We start from the raw sequence: 27,804 nt of genomic DNA on the forward strand, positions 1-27,804 counted from the left end.
TAGGGTTTTTTTGAGTTTAATAAGAACACTACTCATTGCTGGCAACTAGAATAGATAGCAGAAGGATTAGGCTGAAGTTAAGAAATAGTTTGACTCCTACTTCTCTACATGCAGCAAATAAACTGTATCAGCAATTGTAGCAGTGTAAGATGTTTTTCCGCTAGGTAGAAATATTGCTTTGATTTCTTAGTGTGGAAAAGTTGATGCTTTCTTTTTGTAAATATAAATCATTAGATTCAAGATACAATAAAGAAAAAGATAAGTCTTCTAAAAGTAAAATATGGAAAAATTAAAGCATTCTTGTGTTATAGAAGAAAGAAGTTGGCCAGACCTGTGTAACTGAGAAAGGTTGATGCAGCTGAGGCAGCTGAATTTATTACTTATGGGGAAAGAGACTTCTGAGGTTATCTTGTTCTTAATGGATAGTGTGAAACTCAGATTTATCTTAGTGCAAGTTTTCTCAAATGCTTTCCAACAGACATTGCCATTCCTGGAAATTCTAGTCACTAAAATGTCATTGTTATTGCTGCTTTAACAAATTAGCCAATTTAGGAAGTCTTCTAGCAGTTGAGTTACTTGCAGACTCACTACTGATTGCTCCAACTCTTATAGTTTAATGGGTCTGTGACCATAATGACTTTACAGATCCATTGCTCCAGGACCTGTAGCAGTTTCAGTCTCAGCATTGAGAGAGAGGTGACTCAGCAGCCAAGTCAAAAGACCCAATTCACTGGCTTCCTGACTCATGTTTTGCCTTTCGTAGTGTCTAGTCCTATACTTGAGACGAAGCTGTCACTTTGCTCTTGGGATATTTAAGGGAAAGTCTGCTACGCTCAACTTATGACAGAATTCACTCAAACGCTTAAAAAAATGGTGTCATAGAGACTTAGGGGAGACTGCACGTAAATGTATCTGGTGCTCATCTACTTGTTAAGGTGGCAAAACCAACTTGCATAGACCGCTTTAGGGTATACCTGGGAAGAGTTTTGTAGTCTTCAGCAGCAAGAAAACATGCTGGAAAACATCCTTGAATGCTACAGAGAACAATTCTTGATTTTAAGGAGGTGGCAGCTATGTAGCAAAATGGGCTGCAGTTTCCTTGGCCCCTCTTCACCTCATCCACAGGAAATCTCCTAGTCTGTTACAGAAGGTTCTGGTAATAATGCAGATAAAAAGTAAAATGCCCCATCCTTGGGTCTTTCACCTACGGTTTGCAGAAGTGGTGAAGAAACACAGGAAATAGTTTTTACTTACATTTAGCAACTTTTTACAGAGGTACAATGAATCATCAGCTGCATTTCAACAGAGTGTATCTGGAGTGCAAATACCAGGGTGCAACTTCTGGCACTTCAACTTTTAGTCAGTGCAGGAGGTGTTATTTTTGGTTTAATTTTAAGCTGTGTTGAGATTACAGGAATGCTGCATGGTATGATTATTTCTGAGCTTTGGCCCAAAGCCCCACTACTCAGGTCAAAGTCTTTTCAGGTCTACTTTACCATTCACAGGAACTCTATATCCATTATTAATGAGAAGAAAAATTCACTAAAATGTTCCTAAAGGAGAAGAATATTTAACTAGGAAGGTATGATCATATCTTTGTGTGAGGCAGGTCTTTGCAAAGTGTGAAAGAATGAAAACTCTCATTACAATCATCATTTGCATAAAGCCAGTCTGGTTACCTCAGTAGTTAGAAATAATGCTCATTGCTTTCATATAGAGCTGACATCTATATTCAGTGTAATTACAGTCTAACGTACAAAGTGCAACATAGATCCTTCTTTTCTAGAAGTGCTTGTTTTTTGCAGTGCTGATTCAGCTCCTCTAATTCTATAGTATGAGTACATGCAGTCAGAGCTTATTTGGGATAATTTACATTAAAACAGTTACAAAGGGTAGAAAGCAAAAACTAGAAGATGTCTACTTGGAATAAGTTAGATCTTTGTCTAGACCCCTAGAATGCAAATTAACACTCAGCTACAGCTTCTGTAAACTAGTGCCCAACAGTCAACATGTTATAAATACTTCCTCAAATCTGTACTTTGTGTGATAAGTCTAAGAGTAAATTCAGAGTAGAATTTGTAGATCTCATTTGTTTTGAATTAATTGCACTAATTAACTGATGATAATATGGTATCAAATAGTAGAAGGGATGTTATATAAATAGTTGTTCAAGGACATTTATGATTTTTTTCCTAGGATTTCACAAGACAAACTAGACTAAAAACCACAGCTAGAATAGGATTGATTTTTTGGGAAACTTCCTTTTTGGAAAAATATGTAAACTAATTTGTACCCACTCTTTGTAAACTCTTTGAGATAAGGAAATCCTGTATGCAAAATAAATATATTTTTTTTTTTGTCTGTAAACAACGGTGAAGTACTTATATAGTCCTGCATGATAATTAAAGTAACTCTGCAAGATTCAGGTGTAACGACTGACATCAACATTATCTATTATCATCAGATAAATAACCAGAAGTTTCTCACAGCTGTAGGATTTCCTATATCTATTTAACTAATGGAGAATTACAATATACAAAGGTTATTGTATTTTTATTAATAATGTAATTAAGCATGTCTCAACTGAAGCAGTGCCTAGAGGTATTCACGTTCATTTCTGCAGAATATATCTTTTGACCATTTCCACCACTTGGTAACTATGAGACTCATCTGGCTACCATGTCCCAGTTTTGTGTGTCCCACAGCGAGAAAGATATTGGAACAAGTTCAGTGGAAGCCCCAAAAGATGGTTAGGGGCTTGGAGCACATGATACAGAGAAGCTGAGAGAGGAGCTTGTACAGCCTGGAGAACAGAAGGATAAGGAAGGAAACAGCCTTCAGCTACCTGACGGGAGGTGATGGAGAAGAAAGAGTAAGACTCCTTTCAGAATTGCAGAGCAAAAATACAGAATTCAACAGACAAAAAATACAGCAGGGATGGCCAAACACTGGAACACATCTCCCAGAGAGGTTATAAAGTCTCCGTCCTTGGAGATATTCAACACTTGACTGGACAAGGCTCTGGACAACCTGATCTAACTTTGAAGCTGGATGTAACTTCAAAATTCAAAGTTATTTCTCCTTTGCCTGGCCATTGGACCAGATGACCTCCAGAGATCCCTTTCAACCTAAGTTGTTATATGATGCTATGATTTTCAGAAAAGAAGAATTTCGTCTTTTTAGCCAGTGGAATTTTAATTCTGAAAATATCTCCAACTTCCATTCATTGAGCCTATGTCATTTAAAGATACATTTCTACAATGGCATCACTGGTAGTGATATCTTCATAGCATGGCAAAATATTCATAAAGGCTGCAAAATTTTATGATAAAAGAAAATTACAGAGGGAAAAAAAATTGAAATCTCATCCCTTCCGGCATTGTTCTGAGTCACTGGAAATAGTGGCATTCAAATTTTCCAACAGTCCTGCCAAAGTGAGGAAACAATGCAAGATTATTTGCATAAATTATATCCTGCTAGGTATAACATAAAATCTAAAACCAAGAAAGAGGTTCCTGCAGAAAAAGTTGCTTTTATGAATAAAGTTTTGCAGATTGTTCTAACAGTGAGTGAATTCCATTTCTGAAAACAAGAGCAAATTAATAAGCACACAGGTTTTGCACCAGTGCTTTTCAAGCAAGTCAAAATCTCCTCAGAGAAACAGTAGCAAGTCAAATATTTGTAAAGCAGATGTAGCATTTCCCTTAATTCCCAGATGCTCAGGACCCAGATTTCCATACATGAATTGGAGTAGAAAGAAGAGCATTACCATGACTTACTGAAGCTTATTTCATCTATTAGCCAGTGCACATTATATGTTCCTTTCTGTGTTCAGGGCTGTTCGATTGCAGCCTATAGATGTTAAAGTCTTTCCTACACAGACGAGGGCTCATGTTGCACCAATTCTGATGAACAGTACAGAGCCCAGCGTGAGAGTCAGCACTCAGTAACTTATGGTAAAAAATAAGCTGCAAATAGAAATCGTCAACAGTGAAAATAAAAGTACTAACAGTAACGAAGAATAGAAGAGCCTTAATGTATATCCACTGAGTTGCAATCTAACGTAAGTCAGCCCCGTGGTCTCTTTTGTCCTGGAGCTAGAGAGCCTAGCTGGGCTACAGAAATCTCATTAGTGACCAATGGTACAAATAATCAACATTTCCTGCACTACAGCCAAATCCTCTCTTTCCCAGATTACAAAGGCTGCTCTCCTTGGTGTAGACAACATTTAATTGCCAGCCACTACCAGACCTACACAGAATACAGACTCGGTTGTTGGCAGAGGTGGTTTAATGAATTTGTGGATTTGTCTCTTCACTGTCCCAATCCAGCTGATGGTGGAAGAAAACGAAAAGCTATCTGAACCCCTGGACACCGAGCTTGGCATGACATTAACATTGGACAGTTTTATGGAGCACCTCCAGAAGAGCCGGGCAGACAACTGCGCCGTGTGATGCAGGAATGAGCTCTGCCAAAAACCGGGCTGGGGGGGAGGAAGGGGACGATGGTGGTCCTGACATCCCAGGGCTCCATCCATGTTTGCCCAACGCTGGGTAAATCCATGCCCGAGGTGATGACATTTAGCTCCATCTGCCACAAAGCTCTTCGCTCGAGTTTCCATGCACTCAGCCTGCTGCCAGTGCAAAGCCTGGAGCTCTGCCATGTGGGAAGGAGGAGCCCATTACACTGTGAAAATCGTTTTCATATCTCCAGAAGCCAGCATTTCCCATGCCACAGGGAAGAACATTAGCCGTATCTGTTCCATTCATTATTTCAGAAAACGTAAAAATGAAAGAAGCTTAATACCCAGAATCCCTTTTTTACAACTACTGCCATTTTAATTACCCAATATAATCCATTTTATCTAGGTTAAGGGTTAAATGCTGCAGTAAAAAAAAAAAAAAAAAAAAAAGAAAAAAAGAATGCATAAAATAGATATTTTTATTTAAAATATGTTAACATTAGGGAAAAAACCTCATCTAAAAATAGCGTAACAAATCAGAAATGCTAAAAAACAGCAATGAAAAGGAAACAGCATTTACTGATGTTTTGTTTCATACTTGTATTGTCTTTTCTTGCAGTCTGGATGAGTAGAAATTCTCCTTTAAAAGGAAAACAAAGGTTCTTAAATCATCATACATTTCCATTAGCTGGGGCAATGAGAAAAAAAATGCAGAAAATAATTCAGGATCTGCACAAAAGATACAAAAGTTGTCATTGCTATGGGATAAGAGGGGAAGGGTCCGGATTCAAAGCAGAATATTAAGGAACATGGCAAAAGGGACCTCTTTGGGTTTTGTCTTTTAATATATTCATTGTAATTAAACAAAAAAGGGACTTATATTTTGAATGTTGTAACTCAAGTGAGCCCAAGTCAACTGCTTTATTAGCTCAAAACACACAGAAGAGAGACAGAAGGTGTATAGTTGGTGTCAAATGCTGCTGGCATTCTGTCACATTTATAAGTCTTAATTTACATATATGCACCTACTTGCACTTTATAGGTGCGAAGGTCAATTATTGCAAGCATAATTAACATTTTACTGCCAGAAGTTGTTAAGCTATTTAGGTAAAATGAAGATTTGAATAATGGAGCACGATAACTAGATACTATATTAAAGGATGAGTAATAAAATTTAGGATCTGAAAAACTTGGCTCATTTAGAGTATTGTTGGTTCCAAGAGAACATAATTTGACTTAATAAACTCAAAAGTAATAGAAATGACCGCATCCTGTAGCATAACTGGGGGGAAAAGTGTGTGAAACTCATGCAAATTAGCATGAAAGAAGCTTGAATAAAATGTTCCACAAAGAAGGGAAACTGATGTACATCTGCCTCTGAAGAGCAAGAGAAGGGGTGGAGGGAATTTTAAAGGCAGCTTTTCAATACCTGCAAGGAGATAACCAAGGAAGCAGAGCCAAGCTCTTCACCCAGATGCTTGGTGGGAGAATAGACAACAAACTGAACTGGGGGAGATTCCTTCTGGACATAAAGAAAAAAAAATATTACTATGAATATAAAGAAGAACTGGAACAGGAGTCCAGAGAGGTTGTGGGATCGCAGTCCTTGGAGGTTTTCAGGATGTGACTGGATAACCCTGAGCAAGCTGCTCTGATTTCAGTGTTGACCCTGCTTTGAAGAGCGGGTTGGGCCAGAGACCTCACACGGTTCCTTCCAGTTCAGCAGTTCTGTGACACATACGGTGATGGTGAGAAATAAAAACCACGCCTGAAATTTCAGTATTGAAAGAAAGTAGATGCATACGACACGCCTGTCTTGAAAATGGAAGCACTAGCAGTATTTATAGTCTCAACCTCTAAAGCACTTCTCAGAAATGGTAAATAAGCTCTGTGCCTGAAAGAAGAAATAAAAAAGCAAAGGCCTATATCTGAAAGACTGATTGAGGAGTGGGCGTTTAGGCAAATTAATTCCCATATATTCATAATATAACTGTATCATGTTTATTGACTTTAAAAAATCCATAATAGCCACTAAAATCTTTGAAAGCGAGAGAAAACATGAAGTTAATGAATAGTAAGTGAATAAATGTGCATTTTATTTTTTAAGGAAACAAAGCTGAATTTAGATCTGGATATCTTTCCAACTCAAAACCTATTCACAAATTCAAAATTAAATTATCCATAATATCTTGTTTCTGCAACTTTGGCAGAATTTTAAACACCTTTCACATACTAAGTAATCTCTCTCTGGCACATGGCTCAGCCGTTTTGGGCAACAAGATGTACCTGTGCTGGCAAATAAGGAACATGAGTTTTGTTATAACCATGAAATTATCGTGTGAGGATGTCACAGGTGCAAAGACTGACGTCATGAAAAATAAAGGGTATTGCTTACAAGCCATGGAAACCAATGAATCACTACAGTGTGGTGTTTTCGGAACACAAAACATAATGGAGTAAGTCTGAAGTCTGGATGAATCAAGTGGAGAGATGGCTATTCCAGACAGCTTCATTCAGTTATTACCAGTCACTGCTTTAGCTCCAATGTCCAATGTCACCTGGACTATTAGAACAGAAAAAGTGAAGATGCCTCATTGTCTCTGGCAGTTCTGAGAAAAAGGACAAAACATCTTTTTATATACCAGACATTCAAAACCTTTTATAGAGAACTCTGAGAGTAAGAACACTATGTTACAAGAGCAGTTGTACATCTTAATGTAGTTCACACACAATGTTTTGAGCGCTGTAATCCATTTTACTGAAAGACCTGATAGTCATGACTAAGATATGTATTTTCTTTCCAAATATCAGTTTTTCAAGTGAGGAACAGAAACTTTGTACACCTTCTGGTCAAAAAGATGATCTGAACAGCTGAACTGGTCCATGATCTTAATAGAGAAATATGGTTGATGATTATTATGTGTCAGCCTTTCAAATGGGGGAAAAAAAAAGCAGATTGACCTTTAAACCTACGTGAATACAGTAAAACTTATATGGATAGTTAAAACCATTAAAAAATCCATATATACACACTGTCCAGCTAAACTGAAAGTTTCTTATCTATTCTTATATTAAGTAACTAATAAAATAGTCTTGGATTGATTTAAAATTCTATGGTATTATGGCTGCAGCTGATGTTCAGGTTAATCTATTAAGAATTTCATAGTGGAATATAAAAAAAACTACAGAGCAACCATGTGAAAGATCCTAAGAAGTATATTGTTATATATGGGCTTTCTTTGGAAATTTAGAAAAGGTACATTGACAGAAACCAGAGATTTTCAGTTCAACAGAAATTAAAGAAAAATGCTGCTAAGTGCTTGCCCTAGATTTTATGGAAAACAGGACTTGCTAAACCTGATTTCATTGTCTGTTGAGCGTACCAGTTTGGCTGACAAAGATAACTGTCAAATGTAAAATCTTCAGACTTCTGAAAGGCCTTTACATGAGAACCACATAGAAAATTAGCACTATGAAATAGCAATAAAGCATAGATTTAACAGACAAAGAACTGGCTAGACGATAAATATAAAAAGTAGTCAACAGTGGAGTAACATGATTTGAATGAAAATGTCTCTAATGTAAATTTGTAGCTATAGCAGCAAATCCTGCACTACTGAACCATTTCATTAAATGGTTTGAAATACATAAAAGTGCTTCTGATGAAAATTTTGGATAAGGGTTGGCACGGTTGAGAATACTGAAGGCAGAGCTGTAGAGGTCCATTCCCTCAGAAGGGATGGGATTCACCTGACCACATAAAACTACCTACTTTGTGGATATCTGAGCTAGTCACCTCACTGTAAAAGCCAAAGGAGAGAAAGAGAGATATAGGGACTTTTACATGCGTATGATAGTTCAGATTAGTAACACCCTAAAAGTGCCTATTTCTCTCCACTGATGCTAAAAAAAATATAGGCTGACTCACAACATTTTAACTATTTGAAATTAGTTGTAATTACTCCGATTCAATGTTTTTGTTTTAGTACAAATAAGTTATATATTTAGGAATAAAGAAAATAGGTAAAGTGTACAGAAAGAGGGGTTGAATATTGGAAAACAGGGACCCTGGAAAGAATTGAGGGCTTGTGGTGGACATGCAAAGAAACTCCTACCAGCTTTATGAAACATAAAATCCATGAAAATTGGACATGACCCGGCAATGTGCACCTGGAGCCCAGAAAGCCAACCATATCCTGGGCTGCATCAAAAAAAGTGTGGCCAGCAGGTCGAGGGAGGGGATTCTGCCCCTCTGCTCTGCTCTGGTGAGACCCTCATCTGGAGTACTGTGCTCAGCTCTGGGGCCCCCAAATTAAGAAGGACATGGACCTGCTCAAGCGGGTCCAGAGCAGGGCCATGAAGATGATCAGGGGGCTGGAGCACCTCTCCTGCGGGGACAGGCTGAGAGAGCTGGGGTTGTTCAGCCTGGAGCAGAGAAGGCTCCAGGGAGACCTTATAGCAGCCTTCCAGTACCTAATGGGGACCTACAGGAAAGATGGGGAAAGTCTTTTTACAGGGCCTTTAGAGACAGGACAAGGGGCAATGGTTTTAACTGAAAGAAGGTGGGGTTAAATGAGACATCGGGAAGAAATTTTTTTATGATGAGGGTGGTGAGGCACTGGCACAGGTTGCCCAGAGAGGCTGTGGCTGCCCCATCCCTGGCAGTGTCCAAGGCCAGGTTGGATGGGGCTTGGAGCAACCTGGTCCAGTGGGAGGTGTCCCTGCCCATGGCAGGGGGCTGGAACTAGATGATCTTTAAGGTCCCTTCCAACCCAAACCATTCTATGATGGGGTAAATCAGCCTGGAGAGGGGGAAGGAATGCACCACCACATACGATTATATGTTTATTTTGGAAAAAACCTGAACTTAAACCCCAGATATACATTTGAACAGGAATAGATCCAATTAGTAGCAAAGGGCAGTACAGAAGCAATAGTACTTCAGTATAGTGCACCATAACTCAGATGCAGGGATACTGCGTAAAATTAAATTGCCTACATTTTAATAAGGATGTTGTAAAAGAAGACCTGAAGAAAGAGAAGAAAGAAAATATTCAAAGCATGGGGAAAACTTCTTTCAGTAAAAGGCTAAAAATCTCAAGCTGTTTAACTTTCCATCTGATGACTGAGAAGTGATTTGAATGCAGTGTTTAATATAGTAGAAAAAGCCATAACAAGAACCACTGACTGTAAACTGTTGCCAGACAGCTTTACACTGGAAACGTGGTACATGCTAATAGCAGGGAAAGCAGCCATCAGAACAAACTGCCCAAGGAAGCGATGGCGTCTCTGTTACCTGATACTTTTCAGGACTGAAGGTCTTGCGGGGAGATAGAAGTCTTTGAAATACAAATGTTCTTTAGTCCAGTGCAAGTTGCTGGCTTAAGGAAATGTGATTATACCTAACGGCTCTTCAGGCAGGCTGCTCTTAGAGCCCCTTCTGGCCTGAAGCTCCCCAAGTCTTTCTTCCTGTGGATTGATGAGTGGAGAATAAAGATCGGGCAAGGACACGTGTACGGCCTGCGTTTCGCTTCTGCCGCAAGATCTACTGACACCTAATCCCTGAATTTACACGTGAACATATTTCTTTTCAAAATCGTTTAAACAGGCTGTCAGATGAGCTGGTGTTTTAGCAACATGTGCCAAAGCGTGAAGAGAACAAAAAGCACAGTGAAAACCCCCAGTGAAGAATATAGACGGGTATATGAGAAATGTTAGGTTATGTGATCATCTACACAAACACAAAGGAGCACCTGGAACAGTGACAAGTGGGGAAACCCCTGAGTCTGCATCTGAGAAGACCTGTTAGACCGTCAGACAAGGCAGGTTTGCAAGAACTGCCATGGAGATACAGGAGGCGGTGGTCGCAATTCAGTAGGTAGAAGTCTTGCCCCCTCACCCCCCCCCCCCCCCCCCCCATTACTACCACACTGGTACTTGATGTGATGTTACAGACAGCATCATAATTCTGGACACTAGCATTGCTGAAAAAAAAAGGAATAGCATTTTCTAAAAGGTTAGGAGTTTTAATCCCAGTGTCCTGGGATTAAATTTAAATTTTAAATTTAAATTTAATCAGTTGATTTTCCTGGCAGTTTCACTTACTTTTACTTCTTGTTATGAGTTACATGCACTGTTCAAATAGCTGATTGATTCTTTCTCAGATAGCTGTCAGATGCATTTCAGTGCCTGAGGGAGTTTTCTATATATACTTATGTATCTTTAAGATCTTGTCCTGATGACATCATCCGATAGTATGTATTAACTCACAGAGACGGAGATTTAGATTATATTGCATGCTAGGAGACAGCCAGGCAAAAAAAGGTGTGATTTAAATTCCACATGGATATTAAAATTGTTGATTTTAATGGAAATGACAACAAAAGTTAATACATAAGATTAATCACATGCTTGAACGTCTTCCTGTGTTAATTTTTTTCTGTTGTGCATTCATTACAGAGATTGGCTAATGGGAATCCTGAAACTTTGATACGAAGAGTTTCTTTATTTTGTGGATACTGAAAAAGAAAGTCTGCAAAGACAGGAGCCTGAGAATAAACACTGAGTTCATCTCTCTCCAGTCCATGCTTCCAAAGACAAGCCATCTCAGTAGAAAAACTCAAGACCCTTTCCCCTGGCTGATGCCACTACCCGCTCTGTTGCCCAAGTCACATATTCCTCTGCACTGATTGCCTAAGACACACACTAAGAGGGGAGGAACCAGTTTCTTCCTTTGTAGCTTATCAGGTCTCATTAAGAAGAATTTTTCTTTCCACTAATTCTCAAAAAATCACTCATTCAAACTGCATGCAGGTAATTTTGTGCTTCTTAGGCTAGTAAAAAGAAATGTGTTGGTTCATAGCATCAAAACTCAGAATTCATATGTGTGAAATATATATAGCTTATGCATACGATCCTTACTGTTGCAAGATCTGAAAATGATACCAATAACAGGCAATATTCTTTACAAGTAATATTTGCTTCTAAAGCACTCAGGCCATTAAATCTGAAGTCAGCAAACAGAGATAAAAATCATGTTTAAGAAAAAAGGACAAATTAAGTTTATGAACTAAGAAATGGTTCCAGTGGAGAGAAAAGTACAGCAATAGGGGTAAGAATGAAGGACATTATATCTTTTCTAAGACAAAAAAAAAAAAAAAGAAAGGAAGAAATAAAAGTACTGTGAGGAATACAGATCAGGAAAAGCATGAGATAAAAAGGAGGTGATTACAGAAAATGCACTATACCATCTGGATAATGTTTGACATCAGCAAAAGCAAACAAGAATCTGAAGGAATACATGTTCCCGATTATAATTATACATAATATATCATAGCTAGTATAATGAAGACTTCTGTAGTTAAGGTTGGTTTATAATTTCCATACTGTTCCTCACTTTTTCAGTTGCTTTTAACATTTTACTTCCTTTTGGCAGCATCACATCCGTTCTCTTTGACTAGTACATTAAGAAAGTTCCTCTCACTAATATCACCTGGAAATGTTTCACAGAGATGAAAAATCATTTCAGAAATATCACTGGAATAAAGAGGTCATACCAAAAGAGAAGAAAGTTTGACCAATTTGACAAGTATTGTCAGGGTATCAGAGTCAAAATTTTTATTTTTTTTGGCCCATGGAATAATTATATAAAACTATGCTAAAATATCAGAGAGTTTGGTTTTATTGATTACCACAGTTGTTTCGCAGTATTATGTGCCTGAGATACCCATCTTAAAATAGCAGTCCCAGTTTTTCTGGCAGAAGAACTGAAAAGAGGATCCAGTATTGCATCCTGAGGTGACCGATGGCCTAGACAGGCTGAAGGCTGGATGGAGGTTGCTGTTAGAAAATTCCATATTTAGGAAAATGATCTGAAAAGTGTAAACACTTTATTCCCATGTCTTGGAATAGGGAATCAACCATATGGAGTTTTGGATATATTACATAAATTGGTCTAGCCACTAGACTGAGAAACTGTATCATTAATTTAATCTGGAATCCTCACTAAGAGGAATATTAAATAATTTCTCTTCATCAGTTCACCCAATATGTACAACAGCAGTAAATGAGATATATTTTAATTGACTTAGACTTTGGGGAATTGCAAGTGTGTGGTTTTTATGAACTTCCTCACTATGAGCAGACAGCATTCACAAAATAGTGATGCATTCTGAGCTCTTTCCCAGGATTAAAGAGAAATAGTAAATCTGGGTGAGATTTTGTAGTTGATCAAAATCTCACTCAAAGGACAGAATGACACAAACAGCAGGCAGAAATTTCCAATTAGCTGCTCATAAGAGACTGCTAAGCTGCTTTGATGTCTTCTCAATGTAGAGGCTAAGATGAATATTGCTCTTTGAACATTTTAATGGATATTAGCATGTGTATTCTGTGACAAATTTGGACACCATCACACATCCCTCCCTGTATTTATAGTATATGCAGAGGTGTCAAAGAATATACGAATATGAGAATATACTAGTAAACGAACGCTCAATCTGCTGAGTAACTGTACAGCTACAACCAATGTAAAAATTAAGTGTTATTTAGCTGACAGCAACCTTGTAAATATCAGGATTTAGGCAGAATGACACCAATTGCCTGAGTAAGCAGAAAAGGGATTAGTAAGATTTTGTCACAAGTTTTAGTCATAAGTCTGTCATAATCAATGTCCATTGTTGTTTTAATTATGGTATTTGGAACCAAGCAAATGCAGCGATACCCAAATGCAATTAAATGAGAAATTTTTTCTCTCAAGACAAATGACTAGATGGGCAACCGACATACTTAATCTGGGAAGATACTTTCATCAAAATCTTAAGTGTAATTCATGAGGAATATGAAAACCTCAAATGTTGTCCACAAGTGGAGCAGTGGAATAGACTATATAGTGTACATCTGACTGAAAATGTAACATGTTTACTAAAGCATTGATCAGAATTTCCAATAGAAGTTCCATTTACTCAAAATATTTTAGTACGTGGGATATGTGTATTTGATATGCATGCATTTCAAATTATTAGACCAATTTTCATTAGCAGTCCCTATATCAGCATGCTTTTGAGTGCTAGAAATGGTTTACTCTGATTCATTTTCTGCGTCAGTATGTAATTTGATGTCAGAATTAGCCTTGATTCTTTTTAACCTCTTCCCTTTCACAATATGCTTTCACTCAGCTTTGCTTGCTCACCTCACCAGAGTGAAATATATATTTTGTTTACTAAGCTGAGCATTGGCAATGCTAAAATAACTCCAGAATCCTGTCGTGCGCCAGCTAATGGAATGGGATACGTGAGCGGGGAAGGAGAAGCTGTGGAGAGTCCATTTGTCCCAGTTAGTGGTGGGAGAGGGCACTGGCTCCCTTAGCCCAGTGACGGCGCAGAACGATTACAAGGCTGTGCTGTACGTGGCATTGCCCTCCTCTTTGGCTCTGGTACAGTTACACGGTTTCCTCCAGGAGGCTGCTGGGAATAAGATATTTAACACCGTACTGTTGCCTGAATATTCTTTTTAAAGGCAAATAAAATATTCTTTCTAAACTCTAATAAGGCAATGTGTACAGAAATAAAGGTGCAGCATTCACTAAGTAAATACTGAAGTCAGTGCAATTCTCTACTGACTTTTTGGAACAACCAATGTCAGCATATTAATACAAGATGAAAACAAATGACTAGACTAGAATTAGCCATCAATTGGAAGGCCTTAATCTCTCTCTACATAGTACAGTATGAAAATCTTAAGCTTTGTGACAGCAATGACTAATTTTAAGTGAACAGTTTATAGCTAAACCAGCAAAGCTGCAGTATTCAGCAACACTCCACTAAACCTAGTTCAGTGCACCTTATAAAATTTGTGCTTGCTCCACAAAGCTATTTATACTTCCTTCACATTAAATACCCAAAGACCCATAAAAATATTGCTTCTAATCTGTGGGACCCTCCTACATCTAAAAATACACGTCACCTAGTAAATCTGGATTTAAAGACAAAGATTCATAAAATTAAATTGGATTAAAACTGAATTCCTTTTTAAGAGAATGAGACACCATTTGTCCAAAGCCTTATACTCTACTTTTTATCATGATGCATTGCAAGAGAACTGAGACACAGCCTTCGCAATGTGTCTCCTACAAACAGGTTTTCATATTTAATCAGTCATTGTCACCTTTAATTCCCTGAAGACAGCTGATTTGACATTCCTGGTACCCCAGCATCCACAGAGGCTGCAGGCACTCAAACCTTTAAATTACAGCACAAGAGGTAACTCCCTCTTAATTTTGTCTCTTCATATTTCTCACTAGGGTAAGAAAAGCATCCACATTCACTTCCTTAAAAAAAAAAAAATAAAAAAAAATATATATATCTCTAAGAAATACAAAAGCACAAAGATGAACAAATGGAAAATCCATGGCTTCTTTATGAAGCTGACCCATTTTTTTCCCAAGTTACTTCTGAATCTCCCTCCCCTGAATTATATACTGTGTTATTCCACTAGATCTACAGACAGCCTAGGCAGTACCATGCGTATTTATGGTACTCAGGCACAATAAACAGATGGCTTGTGTACACACAATGTCATTTTGTGCTCAGCAATTCACAAAAACCCTGGAAAGAAGAAAAGGTTTCACTGTGATTAGGACTGCTGGTCAACAGCTACATTGAGCAAAGCATCCTTCAGGAAAGAAAATGATCATTTTATCCTCCACCTGGAAATGGAACGTGAGCTTTGTTTAGCCTAAGACTGGCAGCTCAACTAATCTAGACCATCACACCTTTACCTGTCATTTCCATTTCCATTTAACTCTTCATTTGATTTCAGATTGTCAGATCTGTAGATGAAGTGCTTACTGTGGTAGAAAATTTCTGTAATATAAGCCTGTAATAACTATGTATGACAAGCTTAAGACAAATGTTTCAGGCATCAGATTAAATGATTTACATTAGTTAGGTTCTAATAAGATCAAACCTTTAATCACTTTGACAGTTTTGAATGCAGTTTTCAAAACAGATAATTTTGCTTTTTCTTTTTAACAGAAAGTTCATCAGTAAAAGGCTCTGGATTATTCTGCATTATTTCTCCTTACATCAGATGACTGTCTCAAGGAAAGACAGTAGAGGACTGAACCCCAAATTTGCCTTCTCCCAACAGAGTAAATATGCTAAACTAAGCAACTCCTTTACCAGTATAAGGCTATATACTGATTTGTCTTATAGAAACAGTCAATCTCTACATAGTCGACAGAAAGAGACAACCTGACTGAAGACTGCCTCTGAACCATGCTCTGCAAGCCTGTGAGGATACATATTTCTCTCCACTCCTAAGGACTTTGGCCTAACTTGCACTTGAAAAGTCACATTGCACCTGTATTTAAAATTAAAAAGAAAGAAAGAAAGAAAGAAAGAAAGAAAAGAGCTGATCAAATTATTCTGAGCAAATAATTTCACTGGTTTGTGAATATATTATACAGCTACAGATCCATTGTTTTTAATAAGTAATATTCCAGCCCATTCAATAACATCAAATGCAAGAAATTCTGGTGTTATTTATGTGACACCTCTTAACTTCCTGCAAAGGCCTGCAGGACAGTGTAATATGGAGAGCTATTCCAAAGTTGTATTTTGTTTTACCTGTTTTCTTCACAAACCGAATGCTAAATGACAGGTCTTCATGCTATTCTGTCCTACAATTAGCTTTAAAAAAATTAAAACATATTTATTTGTAGCAATCTAAGAATGTATTGCAATAGCCTGTTTCCTTACATTGGCACAGCCTGTGCACTAAAACCAGTCCCATTGAAAAGAAAAAAGTTGATGTTAAGTGCATGAGTTCTCATGCGCTCTTAAAAATAGGGATTAGATCAGTTTTGAGCTCTTCAACCAACTGTTACTGAAGAGCTACAGACAGTTGCTTGGAAAATGAATTCTTTGGGTTATTTAACCAGAATATGAGATGCCTGTTCATGTTTATAGTTAGAAGGCAATCTGTTTTACGAGATCTGAAAATTCATAGAACAGCAGAAACAGTAAAAATTCCTCTATATTGATTTTTCAGAAATAGCCCCTTTGCATGAACCTGGTAAGCCTGCACATACAAAGCCTACTTTTTGTCTTGGGTAATTCACTATGTGAAAAAACATCAGACAAAGAATATTAAAAAAGACCGACAAAATGAGTTACATCATATGAACGCAAACGTATATGAAGGACAACTTACACAACACACACCACTGTAGGGCATTGAGAATTTCTGCTTGCCTATTAACCTAAATATTAAGCCAGGATAAAACCCATATATTTTGCTGCAGTTTATGGGGCCTCTTTGTGGCATATCATCCAACTAATTTCTAGGACTAAAATGCCAATGTGTTTATGTACAATAGCTTCATGTAACTTTTTATCTTCACAGTCTTTCAAATACTAATTTTGAAGTCATGGTTCTCAAATACCACCACAGCTGCACCGATGCTGTAAGAATTTATACACAGTTGCCATGTAAAGTCCTGTTTCTTCAGAAAACCTGATAGATTATAGAGATAGATAATATAATACCATAGATTATTGCTTGACTAGGTAATATAATACCTGACTTTTCAAACCTGCATCTTATGTGAATTTGCTGGTGTCCTCTGCTCTAAGACAGAAGCAAAACTCAGCCCACCTCTTTTTCTAGAGGTTTTCCCATGTTAAAGAATAAAAGCCACTCTATGGATTTAGAGGTGGTTCAGTCTTAGCCTTGCTGCAGATTACTGTTACATTTCTATGAAATAGAGCCAACACAAAACTAAGAAAGCAAGAGGAAAGGAACTTTAACCAGTTAACATTATACATCCTCTACTCAGCAGACAGCAGACACTTATTCCATAGGCAATTTATTAACACTTTCTTCTTCTTTCTTTCCCTCCATTCCCATATCTTTTTCACATTGTTCAGACTCACTCTTCCCCCTATGGTGCCTCTCTAGAGAGCTTTTTCACTTATGTTTCTCTAATTCATCATCAATCTCTCCTTGTCTTCTGCCCCAACATACCCACTGTCACTCTCTCATCCCAAGTCATCCTCTTTACCAACAGATATACAGAGCTGGGAAAAAAAGTTAGCAGTGCTATTAGAAAGCTAACCTTAGAGAGGTTTCGCTCTTTGAGATCAACTACTTGTTCAAAAGCTGCTTCTCTCCCAGCAGTTAAAGAAGGCAAGTGGTGACCTTCATAGAAAACTTTGGAATTTGCTCAGCAATTACCTAATTTAAACTGCTGAATTACTAGGAAGAAGAGCAGCAAATAGTAAACCCTCAAAAGATTTAAAAAAATATCTTGACTCAGAACTCACGAAGTCATCTGGTTGTTTCAAAAGTCATAGGAAGGGTTTTATACTCTGTAAACATAGGTAAAATTTCTACCTGCTGATACCAGACTCCAATCATCTCCAAATTATAGTTCTCCTTTCCTTCCATTACACTGGGGAAGAGTGAGTAAGATTTAGCCATTTATTATAGATCTAGCTTTTTCCCCATTACTGCTTGAAATTGCCCTGTTAATTCATCTGCAGAAGAAATGAAAAATAGCTATTACCAGAAGCATGAGAACCTAGAAGAAGCGTGGCTAGCACGCTTTCAGGCTGATGCACCACCAAGGAGCGCAACCGACATCCATCACAGTGGAAAGAACTTTTTTTTCCCCATAAGGTTGCGTTGCAGAGGTAAAAACGGTGTTAACAAATTCTTCAGCATGGACAGGGAAGTTGTTTTATCCCTTTTGTCCCAAGACATCTGGTACACTAAGATCATGTGAAAATGCCCTTGTGGTCACTCCCAGTATGTACTTTTGGACCCCTTCTGTAAGTGAACACCTACTCTTTTTGCATGTGTTATGAGGGCTCAAAGCTTTCACAAAAGGCAGAGTAAAACTGGATCTTGTGCAAGTTCATTTTCCCACTGGCTTCCCGGGAATGGCACTTGAAATCTAACAGCAAAACATCCCACAAAGTTACTACTTTATCATCTTTCTTTGGAGTAATAATTAATTAAAAATTATCAGTAGTTGGTGCTTTCTTAACATGTTTTTGTACATCTTCTGTCCTACTTCACCTATTTTTAGTTTTTCCTCTACTTAATTTGGAAACTATTTGGGAGAGGGTCTGTCTTTTCATTCTGTGTTCCTATGGCACTACTGTCTCACACTCTAGTTCCTAGTTTTCACAACAGCTATAAACGTAGCAGGGAAAAAAAAATCTCTGAAAGAATGATCTGATTTTGCACACTTAGTTAGCACTGATTAATGAAAAACTCCTTAACTGCTTGAAAAAAAGACTTTTTTTTTTTTTTTTTTTCTTTTTATGAGTTCTGGCTTAGATTTTAAGATCTCACAAAAGGATTAATTTACCTAAACTGTAGAAGCAAATTGTATTAGAAAAGATAATCCCCCAAAGTTTACTCCAATTCTTGCATTGTGTTGCATAAATATAATTGGAAAGTTGCACCATCAGTGACATCACTCTGATACAAAAATTTTGTGGTGTGGTTTTGCCAACAGAGACTTTGCAAGATCAGGTGAAGAGAAGGCAAAACCAAAGCGAAATGGCCAAATATTTCAGTTACCAGAAAAAAAGCAGCTTAGCACTGTAGGAGTGGAAATGAAACCGAGGAAAGGAAAAGCTGAAACTAAACATTAAGAGTGACAGAGGTGTGGCTAGGAAAGAACGGTTGGGATTTTTAAATTTGGATGCCTACGCTGTTTAGTTCTTACTCTATAATTTCACTCTTCAAAATCAATCCCTGATTATTTTCAGTGAAAGTCACAGAATCATAGAATTTTAGATTTACAATTTGGGCTGGAAGTGACCTCTGCCATGTAGTCCAACTCCTTCTCAAAGTAGAACTAACTTCAAAGTTAAAGTAGGAGGCTCAGGACCTATAGTATTTTAGAAATAATTTCAGGCCCTTATTATTTTAGAAACCTTCAAAGGGAGCTTTGAAAGTTTGGGATCCAGAAGTTCTGTGGAGTTTAAGCTTAAGGACAATTTAAGCTAAGAAAAGGACAATTCTTTTGCCAGAACTTCTAAGCAAAACGGAAGAATCTGGTCATTGGAAATTTAGTTCAACGAGCTGAATCACATATTTCTAAAGGGATGGAGGCCTTCAGAGGTCACTAGAAGGGGCAGAAACCTTTGAATATGGGACAGAAATGAAGAATGAGCTGTGTTTTGCTTGCATCTGTAAGGTAATAAATATATAACTGGGAGAAATTTTATCTGTCAAAACAAAACCTGCAGTTTTCAAATACCAGTGGCCAAAGTGAGCTGTAACTGTTCTTAGATAAGGAAAACACATTACAATTTAATATGTGTGTGGGAAGATCTAAGTCAACTCATTCAACGACAATTAAAACCTGTAGCGGTACTGAAGGCTTACATAGTGAAAAAGCTATACATATTCTATCCCTCAGTAATACACTCTGCCTTGTAGATAACCAACCTATAGCAAAAGTATAATTTTTTTAATTCTCTAGGTTTTCTCTGATTTAGACAACTGAGCATTTTTATTTTTATTTTTATTAAATAGAGGTGGAATAAAGACCGTGTTTGGCTCACATTCAGGATGCTGAACATGGAAGGGTATATTAATTGTCTGTGCTTTGTGGGATTCAACTGCTTCTTGATGTCTAAAATTCCTACAGTCTTTAGCTACAGATTAAACTGAACTCACTCATTCCTCATTTGTAATGCAATCAGTAACAATGTTTTTTGTAAGCAAGAACAATCATTTTTTCCCAACAAAATAAAAGTGCTGCTTTTTTGTTATTGGGACTTGGGTGCAAAAGGCAATGTAGAAAGCGTCTCCCATGGTAGAAGCTGAGGCCAGGCAAGTTAATCAGTTTGCTCTTTATTTTAACCTGTTTCTTTTTGTCCTCTAAAATTCTCCAAACTGTCTACTAATTCCTATATCTCTTTTCAGTACTTCACTGAATAAAGGGTCTGACTAAAAATATTTTTTTAACTAGAGTCCAACATCAAGAAAAAATTTAAACCAAACATTTTCTTTTCAGAGACATAGTCACTTGATGTTATGGAGAGTTCTACATTTCTCTATTGCACCAAGAAAGAAGAAAGTACAATTTGACATAAGCTTTCATGAAACACAACTCTGTACTCTAAAGTTATGATTTTATCATGATCAGTTTTACCCTGGGAAATACTTTTTCAATAACATATGAAAAGAATTCCACTTGTAGCTGTAAACCTCCTATAAACAGTTTATGTAAACAATCAACAGGCTTTGGGCTATCTACAGAAAGAGCATGTATTATCAATAAAATTAAAGACACTGTTTATATAGCTCATATTTCACAACATTCTTTGTGCTTTTCTGAATTGGTGAAAATTTGCGAGTATGAAGCAGGGAAAAAAATAATTTCAATCCCTTAGTTGGAGATTGAGTAAATTACAAAATTAAGTAGGACAGCTACTGAGGCAGCAGGCATCAATGTAAAGTGAAGGCACATAAGAGTACACTTTAAGATATAAAATACTTGTTTTTCAGAAAGATTTTTCCATTGCAATAACTATTTTACCTTAAGCTACAAGTTGAATTATGACTAATTTCTGAATTTACGCTCAGAGCTAAAAGAATTACATCAATCATTCCCAATGGTCAGGGATATCCCAACTTTCTAACTTTAATAAATAATATTTTACCGTATTTAATCAGGATGTCGTCTCCAGAAGCAATCAAAGCACTTATGTTTCTTAAGGAAAATTACCCTTAGCTGCAAACTTTTTAAAAGATCTGAAAAGACAGTGAATCCAGATTATGACTTCAGGCTTCTGAAATTTTGAGAAGCTGAGTTTCTCAGCTTCTTACTGCTGTGTAACGGTGACTTCACACAATAATTTAAAGATTGTCTAATAACTTGCAAGATTATAAAGACTGCTGCTTTTTAGATTCTTTATCCTCAGAAGGTCTGGGTCAGTCTTTCAGAATTGGGAAGCCCTTGTAGCTCTCGTGATAGCTAGCTGCTTATCTAACCTAAGCTGACTTTATACCTAAGTAGTCAAGAAATCCTGGACATTTCAAGTAAGCAGGTCATAATGGAGCCAAGTGTTCTTTAGCCCCACCCAGAGTAAATTGATATTAAAATAATAAATAAAAATTAAAAAATATTATGTCTGTCATGAGGGAAAAAGACACCTCTGATATTATACATTGACCACATAAGCTTCTGTACGTAAGAATGGGAATGCAGAAGGTCTATAATTAAAGTCTGGCAACTCTTAAGTTTTACTAGCTAGGGATGAGAAATAAATTTCCTCTTCCTTAAAAAGGGCTGACTTCTTTACACTAACGTGAGGAATCTTTCACCCAAGTTACCGATATACATCTCACTGTTTGGGTGAGGGAGACGGTACAGGGACCCACAGCACACGTGAACGGACGTGGTCTTCTCCGGGAGGAAATACGGAGTATATTCAGCAGTGCAGTGAGGTTAGAGTTTACTCCAGAAACCAGGGTTAGCGGATGGTCAGGACCACACGTTTGCTCTACAGGAGGCTATGGGAATTTAAGCTGACACAAATATTCAGCACTTCATTTCTCAAGAGCACAAGAAATGCCTTCAGCAACTGCATAGCTATGCAGGTACCTCCTGGAGCTCTCAATATTTAGGGGGATTTGTACAGAAGGGACTGTGAGACTGAGGGCACCGTCATCTCAGAAAACAGTTATATCCAAGCTACCAGCCTCAATGGCAAATCTTTACCTAATGTGATTTAAAATAACTGAACTAACACCCCCCCCCCCCCCCCCCAGTTTTTAAAGTTTATATAATGGAAATGACAACTGACCCAGCACCACAGAGCACAATTATAATTAACAGGAGACTTTTCTGAAAATGTCTGTGGTGCCTTGGGGAACAATGTAGGTCACAGCATCAATTAAAAGCAGAACAACCTCTTCATTGCCTCTGTAACATTTAACCCCAAACCATTTTGTTGCTGTAAATTAAACAACCCATGCTGCATTACATCACAGGAATGGAAAAATCAAGAACAACTAGTTTAAAAACTCATTTCAAGATCCAGCACTCACTTTACTCCCTATAACATGGGCAAGCAATACAAAATACTGGTTACCACTATTTTCCTCAGCTTCGTTGAGCAAAACTACTATCTATATAGTCAGTTTTCTTTTACATTATCTGGATAGTAATATTAGACCTCTGCAGGAAAGTATATAAGAATTACTTAATTGAGGATTAAAACCAGCAGTTACCTTTGCTCCTGATTGCAAAGGAGATGTAAGATTGTTTCAGACTCTAGGGTTCAGTTTTGGTAACTGGAAGCTCTAGTGAACACTCTTTTATGCAGGAAAGTCAAATATAGAAATAAATCACTTCAGATAAAATGTGTCTGCAGGGGCCACTACAGACAGTTTACCTAATTACTTTTCTAATATTTTAAGAAATATCAATGATGACTGTTAATAGAAGCCACCCAACAATTTAAAGGCTTTCACTTTGACGGCGTTGCCCACAAATAGTGTCCCTTTTTAATATCAATAAATTCCTGTTTCTTAACAACAGAGACAATTTTCAGTAGCATTCAGACCAGAAGAAATATCTTTGGTAATAAAGCCTCTCAAACATTGTCTACCTTTGTAAGTGTTTGTTCATCTAGAAATAGTGGGCAATATCTTGGATTCATTTAACTCTTTTGAAGTTTTATTGTTTGCTTGAATGGGAGAGGAAGTAAATTCTTCTGCTCAGCTTGTGAGGTTGGAAGGTCAACTACATAGTGGTGATAAGCTGGACTGCCTGAGCAATATCTGACAAAGTCCATGAGAGAGACCACAAGGGAATATCAACCGACACCAGAAGGAAAGGGGAAATAAATTTATAAAGTGCACCTCCAACTCTTCTACTACTCACGAATAATCATAAATATCAAAAAGGTACTGCAGGCAAAATTAGACCTCCTAATACCCATGCAATATTTTCAGCATAAAAATTCTTCACAGAGAAATAAGTGAGTTCAGAATGGTATAAAGGTACATAGCAAAGACTCATTTCTGAAAACTTAGCAGGGGGGAAAGCTAAATATCTATGTTAGTTAATAAATATGTCACAACTGAGAACACAAAGGAAGTGGATCTCTACATCAGAGAAATTCCACTTTAATGCAATCAGGTTTTGAGACTCAAACTCTATGTTCTTGACTGCATTTTTTGCATTACAATAAAGAGTACAGGAGCTCAGTTCCCTTTTCCGAGTTGAAAATTTAAGACTATGGAAAGAATGTTGACTTTTGATTAGCCCAATATCCAGCACTATAACCTCTCAGTGTCAGTGTTAAGGACTGGTATTCCGCTGTTGAAGGCTTTCAGCAAATCTAGAATGAAAAAACCGAGTAGCCAAGCTTCAGAGAATTTCCAATCTAAGTGTAAAACAAGACAACAGACATAAACCATTACTCAACAGTTCTCATCAGGATTTGACCAAAGTCAATGCAGGGGTCTAAGACCCCTAATTACCTAAGCCATTGAACTTTTTAGATGTTACAACAAAGACAGACTTTGCTGGTGAATTGAACAAAAAGCATGAAAATGTTTTTTTTTTTTTGAAGAGTCCACAATTGAACAATGGACCCTTCCATCCCTGCCTAACCAGAGAGGAGATCCACTTTCTCCCAGTGAATGATATAGGGTAAGTAGGATGGGAATAAGCGAAGACACTTTATTTTAGGTGCAAGTCAAAGCAGGGAGCTAGAAAAGAGATGCTATAATGGGCTGTAGTAGGGGGACAAAACAAAGCTAATTTTAATTACACTTTCTCTAGGGGTTGATCAGTGGACCTATAGACTTGTAGACTAGGGTGTCTCAGTTTCTTCTTACCTCTAAATGTTCTAGAATGTTATTCTATGAGAACATATCATTCACGGCCTCGATAATATGTGTAATGGTTCTGTAATAATGAATTAGCTATATGTAAAACAGATACAAAAAGCCTGAAGACTCTTCAAGCAGTATTATGCTTCTCAAAGCACTTTCAAAAGAAAGGAAAATATTATCTCTCTTTTACAGGTCGGAAAACAAAGGCAAAGAGCATGAAGCAAGCCGCTCAAGATGACTCGAGAGACTAGTTGCAAAATCAGGAATTGAATCAAAATATCTTAAGTCTAGAATCTCATTTTAAAGACCACCCGATCTTCAGCCAGTCATGCAAAATATCACTGAGATGTAGATGGCAGACAGTCACACAGCACTGAGACAACGTCAAACCCTCTCAACCAAACCTTGCCGTCTGAATCAAAATTTAGCTACTCCAGATTACAAATCAATGAAGGAAAATTAATTCAGAAATCAATGATCTTGGAAGGATTCAAACTTCATCCTCCACACATGTAGGCCAGGTACTGAGCTTTTTATATAATCTGGTGTATTATGTAGATAAAAAAAAAAAAAAAAAAAAAAAAAAAAAGAAAACCACATATCTCCAACAAAAGCACAACAAAGTGAACCTAAGGACTTCATAACATATTGTGACTTTTTTTTCCCCTGGGACGGTAATAACAGAAGTGTGGATGACAAAGAATACAGGTGTCGCTTATTTTTTTGAGAAGCCTTTTCAGGTAAGTGGCTGACAGCAGAATTTCAAAAGGTAGCTGTATGTAGCATGCCTTCTGGCTTCTACATAGCGTCTGATCGATTCGTGGTTGCATTGAAGTGCAAGCTGAGAATCTCAGAGCAAGGAAAACATAGAATGAGTAAAGCAGTGCTAGCCTCCATGTGTGGGAAGGAAGTAAAAAGGAAGTAAATGCTCTCATTAGACCAAGTAATACATCTCCACTTTTCTTCACTTGAACTAGTGGCTGGGAAAGAAGGGAAGAAGTTGATAAAATGCATTAGTTATAAGAATTGAATCTCCCTGAACTATATCGTCTAATCCCACATTCCTGTGTTGGAGAAGTTTTTGCTGACTCTGATGGAGCAAAGAACAGGAACCAAGAAGATTCAGGGTTTAAGGCAGAAAGTATCATTAGATCATCGAGGTTAGCCTAATGTACTGCAGCACATAACACTGACAACAATAACTTGTCTTAAACTAAAGTGTGCGTATCTATTTCAGAGATGCATCTAATCTGGAAAACATAAGGAGATTGAGATCTACCACTTCCCTTGACAGTTTGTCCTATATTCTCTGCTAAAAATGCCTGCCCAGCATTTGTTTGCTTTCACCTTTTTACGTATTCTGCTTTTCTCTGCTTCTCTGAAGAATCCTCTTATTCCCCAAGTCCCCACAGGAATACAGTGTCATCAAGTCATGTCTCTCTCTGGAAATTTTTTTCTCCACTCTAGTCTCTTTTCTCTCTCTTTATATATATTTAATATCTTTTAAAAGTATAGACTGTAAAACTTGGCACGATATTTCCAAAACCTCACTGTTGCACATAAAATAAAACCACCTCCTTATTCTTAACATTTAGGGGTTTTTTTAACATTGAAAGTTCATAGTACAAGCCCTGCTGAGTTTTCTGTTCTTTCCTCTGGAACACTCTCAGTGTTGCTTATTTCCACTGTAGGGGTCTCCTCTGTGTATGTATGGCTGTCATTGCTTCCTTCTGGCTGTGTAATACTTCTCTTCTAGGTAAGAATAATTTTGTTTGAGTGGCCTCTGTTTACCAGGCTAGACTGTAACTGGATTGCTCTGTCTGACTACTGCGTCCTCTTTTTTCCTACTTTTTCAGTCTTTGTATTGTCTGCAAATTTTACCATCCAGGAATTCATGCTGCCTTCCAAACGATTTGTGAAAATATTGAAATATTTTGTCCACATCCAATTCTAAATCGTGGAAGACTACCCCTCAAAATTTCTGTGTAAGGGTCATTTCTCATTGACTAGTACTTTTGAGATGTCAGTCCTTAAAGGAATATTATTTTGATAAAGTATACTGTTATTTATTTATACTAGATACAATGTAAAATTAAATCAAATGCCTTATAAAAGCCTAAACAACATCTAGGACCATTCATCAAGCAAATTCACATTCTGAAATGAAGTTTATCTAACATAATTGCTTTGCTTTAAAACTATGCTGACTATCATTAATTTATTCCTACCATTAATTTATTTTTATGCTTGCTTTCTTAGCTAAATCCTCATTAATCTTTCCAATATTTTTTTCCAGGGCTGACATATAGCTAACCTGCTCTGCAACATGATACTCACACTCCATCTCTCTAGAATTTAAAAAATATTCCAACAGATCTTTTCAGCCTCCTTTTTTAAGGCACTTAGGTGAAAGTTATCAAGTAATGTGCCTTCTGCTTTACTTATTTTATCACTGGCAGATGTTGTTTAGCATGCTTTTAAAGATTCAGTGCTGTTTGCATAGTAGGGACACTGGATCTCCTACCACCATATGGGCTTGTTAAGGAGCAAACAGCACTTCCCTCCTACTGTGTGCCACTCAGTATTGAAGAGGTATCAGAGTTTTTGTTCATCTTTGCATGAATAAATGACACGATTAATCAAACAGTGATTGACTAGCTTCATTTCTTCTTCTTCTTGGTGTCACAAAAAAGCAGCAAAAATTATTTATGTATATCTAAAATAAACCAAGAAATAAGCTTTGTTAAACTTTTCTCAAAATCTTAGGAGGCAGAAATTGAGTGTCCGGATAAAGATCGTAAGAGTTCTTATCCATTACACTTGCTACTGAATTCATCCCGTGTTGCCACCTTAAGCACCACATATTTTTGGCCCCTATATTTAGGAAAATTACCTAGACATCCTAAGCCATTACAAATTGATGTCCAGCTGGCAAAGAGCTGTGCAAGGGTCACTCAGAATTGTCATCTGCCCTATTTATGCCAGGGTCTTGTTAACTCTGAAATCAAAGGATAGCAATTTGGACATCAACAATACATCACTTTAGACTACGTTTACCAGAAATATCCCATTAGTGTGCATTATCCTGATATCTTAAACTGCCTTCTTTTCCTCCTGAGATTGCAAAGGACCCAGCTGGCAAACAACCAAAATATCAAGTTTCTCACACATCTATTATCATAATGGCAGGAGGTCATACACTGAAAACTGAGAACACGAATGCAACATAAACTAAACTGAATATTTTGATAACAGAAATTTATGGAGGCTAGTATCCTGGTGCAATAGATTCACCGGTATTTTTCTTTAATTTGGAGGGGGTTTGTACTACTAGTTTCAATGACAGGTCCTCTACAGAAAAAGCTCTTTGATAAAAAAAAAAAACAACAACAGCTTCAACAATGCTCTTGTCTGTCAGGCTCTTCAGGTCCATGATAACAGCACTATTCAACATAAATATACTTACT

At 37.3% G+C, this 27,804-nt stretch overlaps 1 protein-coding gene across 16 annotated transcripts in view; it reads right to left on the reverse strand.

The window, feature by feature from the left end:
• Window positions 1-27,804, reverse strand: part of DLG2 (discs large MAGUK scaffold protein 2) — a 1,018,327-nt gene that overhangs the window by 596,819 nt on the left and 393,704 nt on the right. The gene's annotated exons all lie outside the window — the stretch shown is intronic.

The sequence above is a fragment of the Accipiter gentilis genome, chromosome 19 (assembly GCF_929443795.1).
Source record: "Accipiter gentilis chromosome 19, bAccGen1.1, whole genome shotgun sequence".
Classification (NCBI taxonomy): Eukaryota; Metazoa; Chordata; class Aves; order Accipitriformes; family Accipitridae; genus Astur; species Astur gentilis.